Genomic DNA, 5233 nt, shown 5'->3' with positions numbered 1-5233 from the left:
TTCTAGGCTCTTGTGCCTTGGTATAGCAACTGAATAAAGACAAGTATTATTAACCCATACATTTGTGTAGAGAGTCTTTGCATTTACCTGGTTGCAGTTGTCTGATACTAGTACTTGGCTGAAAAAAATTTCATACCCAGAAAAATGCACTAAAAAAAGCCTATATACAAAGACCAAACAAAAAATTCACCTCAGTTTCTGGACTTCATCTAACTTTTTGAGAGACATTGGCTGTATCAGAATATTCTCTTTTGGGTTCCTGCATTTTTCTCTCAGTATTAAACTTCAAGTAATGAAGAGCTATCATTCTTTCTTTTGCAAGTATGAAAAAATGTTCAATACTGAATATCCATTTCTCTTTGGAGAATGAGCTGTGATGCATTTAGTTTTGGTGTTGAAAAGTACATATGAACTTTAGTGATGTCTGATTGTATTTTTAAAAGTTAAATTTAATTTTAAGAGATTTTTCTTTCTAGTATTTACTTATCCACCTTTTAAAAAGGTATTCTCAAAAATAACATTTACTTCTAACTACTGCAGAATTTTGTTTCTGAGAATTTCTACTAAATGGTTTTGCCACAAATTCATTTTGTTTTTTCATTAATCTGTATGAATTGTGTGACTTTTTTCTATCTTTCTAGAAGAAACAGCATGTTTCTACCATAAACTGAGTATACTGGAGTACAATGTTTGAATTTTCTCTCTGAATTATTTTTGTAAAACAGTCAAGATGCTAGTTTCCCTTCTTTTAATGTATGTGAATTAGAGGTGCAGCAGCCAATCAAGTAACAATGGTGCCAGTTCTCTGCGCTGCAACAAAAGTGTGCAATTTGACAGTAGATAAAATGCTAAGTACATATGTAGCTTTAAGTGCTGTGTAACACAAATAAAAATTAAGAATGTATTATTTACCAGAAAGTTAAATTGGCTTAGGAATAACGTTATCTTTGGGATTTGAGATAGTTAATTTGATGAAGTTTGAACCATTTTTTTTTAAATTCATGAAAGTAAGTAATTATATGGTGCAAGAACACCATATTAAAAATTGTACTAAAGTGCAGTTGTAAATGGGCTTGTTCATTTGCATGGGCCCTTTTTCACCAAGATACTTAATTCTACTTCATGTCTATGTTTTACCTTGTTAGCAGTCACATTGTTATCAATGAAAGAGAATCTTGATGGGCTGGGACGCATTCCTTGTTTAACATTGCATATAAATTGGCTTGATAATACCTAGGTCATTATCTATAAAATATGCATGGTCGCTTTTCTTAAAAATTACTACTGCAGGGGAGAAGAATCGTACTAGATCTGGATGTAACTCTAAAGCAGGAAAAAAATTAGCCTTAAATTTGAGAGCTAATATTGGCACATACTGTATCAGGAGCAATACATATACTGTCTGTGTAATATGTTATATGTGCATACAAACATGTGAATCACATGCATTTTATTGACTCTGACAGCAGAAAATGGGAAAGCTTAATCAAATGTAAAGGGATGAGGGCCTCTGACATTTTCTCAAAAAGAGAAAGGAATAATTTCTCAGTTTAAACTTCATGTTAAAGCATAGCTAATGTCAGCTCTGGACTGCAGTTTGAAATGTAGAAGCCTACTGTTGAATTAACAGAAATTTACTATTTTTTTAATTTAAGAAAAGTCTAGGTTTTGGATATCTCTGATGTTTGCTTTTTGGTTTTGTGAAACATTTATCATATATCTTTTTTTAATTCTCTTTTGTTGTTCTGTTTCAGCAACTTGTCAACTTACCTAGAATTGCGTGTATATTAAAGATACTGCCTCTTAGGGAGATCTGCATTTACAAGAAGTACAGACAGGCTTCAAAACTAACAGTACGTCTTAACCTTTGCTTAACAGAATGAAGGCACTAGTTAAGGCTAGTTTATCTCATTCAGTGTTCTGTCTTGAATAATTAAAAGCAAAAGCATAACCCCTTGTTTATCTTAATGTATTGTTAGTGAAGGATCAAGATGAAAGGAATAATTCTTGTACTTTGTGCTTGACTCATTAGTTCCTGGCTGCAAGAGCACAGTTGCATCTCAGTTCTTGATTCTCTAAAGAATATATGAACAGATCCCTCGATATCTGTGAAAAGAGCAGGATTTGGGAAAGAATGTGAGTATTCTACAGATTCTTACAATGATGTAGGCTGGAAAGGAACCTCTAGGGGCTTTAATCCTATCTCTCACTCAGATTAGGGCCAACTTCAAGCAGTTGCTCAGAAAATTGCCCGGTTAAGTTTTCAGTATTTCCAAGAATAGAGATTTCACAAAAATCTCTCTCCTTCTCACTGGTCCAAGGTTTTACTGCTCTCATTGTGATTTACCCCCCACTAATACGTAGTTAGGCTTTAAACAAACTGCATCCTACATCTATTGACTTTTGCCCTGTTAACTGTGCAACTCCCATGAAGATTCTGGCTCCTTCTCTATACTGTGGCCTTAAGTTGTTAAAAGATAAATTAATGAATTTTAATTTGTGAAGTACCTGGTAATGCGCATAGTGTAATCTGGAATCTTTAAACCACTAGTGGTTATACCCTGACTACAAGTACTGGAAATGGCTGAGGGTACAGTTTTCTGTCCACAAGTCAGCTCTGGGTTACCTCTAGCACCATTTTTTTTGGTGGATGCACACTTGGTTCTAAGTGCAGTGAGGCCTTTTCCACAACCTAGGAGCAGCTTTGTGCATTTTCAAATGAGCTGTGATTTGTTGTAGAATGGTAGAACTTTTGCTTCTTTGAATTTCTTGAAATGTTTTTGAACATCAGATCAAATATCTGAAACTTTGATTCAGAATTTGACTTGGTTGCCTTGTCTGCTGATCCTGTCAGTTGCAGTTTTCTTGTGCACTAGTAGATTGAGGTCCTTTTTATGTCTAAGATGTGCTACATAGCTGAGGAGATTTGCCCATATGTCACATTTTCTTATTACAGATGGCAAACCAGTGTTTGTATGCTGAGAAGACTGTTTGTGTTTGTTATAACACTGCCAATGTGGTTTGGGTGATCAAACATCTTGCCCTCCTTTAATTCATAGGAAAGTGACGAGTACTTTTTTTATAAGGCATGTGGATCTACGACTTGTCATTGTATGCCGTTATCTCTTACTGCTGTTGTTCAAACAAGAGGTCAGCTGATTACGGAAGTGTTGTTTTGCCTTTACCTTTTGCCCTGGAATGTTGTTAACTAAAGCAGGGCTACCAAACATGGTGGTATTGTCATTATGCTGGAAGGATACTGGTTGGATTGCACAGAACTTTTTTCTTCAAATTAACTTTATCTTCTAACTGTCTTCTGAAGATTTGTTTGTTATATACAAGACTGTTTGCCTGGTCTTTTTAAAGCTAACACTAACAGTTAGGAATTTTTTTCTTTGATTTCAAGAAACAAGGGAAAAATTCTGAGGTATTTTACTTCAGGGTTTTATTCGGGGAGGGGCAGATAGGGGATGGGAACAAAATTGGATGAAAGTTTATGTGCCTTCAGTAGTTTTACATGTAAGGTTTTTTCATATCTGTTGCTGTTTGAAGTATAATCATACTATTTTTTGGGGGGGAGGGGGGAGCAGGAATGTATTTATATTGTTAAAAATGAATATTGTTCACTGACTATATAAGACATGAATTACAGCTGTTTCAATACAGACTTAATTATCCCTCTGTCTTTACCATGGCAGTTTTTGTCTTTTGTACTGCAATATGCAGGAATCCAAGCATAACCCATATTTCCAACTTCAAATAGTAATGAAGTGTTGTGTCTGGAGTAGTCGCAAAGAAATTAAATGATTCGATAGTTGAAGGTCCTTAACAGATGAAGAACGCTTTTACCATAGCAGGCTGTCATCACTGTAAGCAGTTTTTAATTCTTGGTAACTGTACATTGCTGATGAGTGGGAAGCTACCACTTATGTATTTAGTGAAATTTAACCACTTTCCAATTATTTTTGAGCATGTGTATTGGGCCTGGCTGAGCCCCACAGCATCCCTCACGGTGCTGTGCCTGCACTGGTAGCTGGAAAGGCGGTGGTAACACACCGGTGTTTTGGCTGCTGCTGAGCAGCGCTCGCACAGCACCAAGGCTGCCCCTTCAGCCTTCCCCCCGCCCCCATTAGGCTGGGGGTGGGTGAGATCTTGGAGGGGACACAGCCAGGACAGCTGACCCAAACTGACCAAAGGGATATTCCACACCATATAACATCTGCTCAGGTATAAAAGCTAAGAGAAAGGAGGAGGAAGGAGGGGGGCATTTGTTTTTGGCAGTGTTTGTCTTCTGGAGCAACAGCTATGTGTACCGAAGCCCTGCTTCCTGGGAATGGCTGAACATCATCTGCTGGTGGGAAGTAGAGGGTAACTTCTTTTGTTTCCCTTCAGTTCCACACATGTGAGTTTTGCTATTGCTTAATTAAGCTGCCTTTTATCTTTGACCCACAAGTTTTTTTTCATCTTATTTTCTCCCTGCACTGTTCTGCGGAGGGGGGGGATGACAGAGCGGCTTGGTGGGCCGCTGGCATCCAGCCAAGGCCAATCCACCACAATGTTACCCACTTTCTGCAAAAGTTCACCCTAGAACTGCAGCAGCACAAGACAAAGGTAGCTAGCCAAGCAGATTGCTGCATCAGAACATAACTCTCTGACCAAAACCTGACTGTTCTGGTTTTACTGAGTAATTTTCCACAAAACTGAGTTTTCTGTCACGCTCCTTTCTAATGGGAAGACCCAATGCAAAGTAACCTTTACTTGAGACTACTATTGGTGGATGAAACACAGTGGCAAATGAGATCGCAATGTGAACCAAATGGTGTGAGAGAAGGCAAAAGGTTAATGGACAACGTTTAGTACTGCATTCAAGACACACAGAGCTCGGCTAAGAATTGCTGACTTTCCCTCATTTTACATGATCTATTCATAAAAGTTGCCTTTCAGTTTATAAAAATTTCCATCTAGCGCAAGAAAATGCTGTAAATATTTGTAACATCATGCTTTGTTTTTCTCTTTAACCTGGCAAAAAGTGTTTTGGGGAACAAATGGAAGTGTAAGGTGTTTTTATATAAACCCCTGATTGTTTTGTATATTTCAATAAGCAACAGCTTTAATTTGTAAAGCATCTTCTGGTATTGCATAAAAAGGCTTCCATGCCTGTTGAGAGGACTTAAAGCCAAAAAGAAGATGCAATATTAAAGAAACCTGTTTTCTGACTGTGGTGTAGGTAGTT

At 37.3% G+C, this 5233-nt stretch overlaps 1 protein-coding gene across 1 annotated transcript in view; it reads left to right on the top strand.

Moving 5' to 3' along the window:
* The window catches only part of INIP (INTS3 and NABP interacting protein), a 231057-nt gene extending 226113 nt beyond the window's left edge, over window positions 1-4944 (top strand). The window contains exon 7 of the mRNA XM_055698438.1: window positions 4934-4944. The gene's annotated coding sequence lies outside the window, so the exon portion shown is untranslated. The remainder of the gene's footprint in view (window positions 1-4933) is intronic.
* Window positions 4945-5233: the final 289 nt, after the last annotated feature.

The sequence above is a fragment of the Falco cherrug genome, chromosome Z (assembly GCF_023634085.1).
Source record: "Falco cherrug isolate bFalChe1 chromosome Z, bFalChe1.pri, whole genome shotgun sequence".
Taxonomy (NCBI): Eukaryota; Metazoa; Chordata; class Aves; order Falconiformes; family Falconidae; genus Falco; species Falco cherrug.
This window is presented reverse-complemented; position numbering and strand designations above follow the sequence as displayed.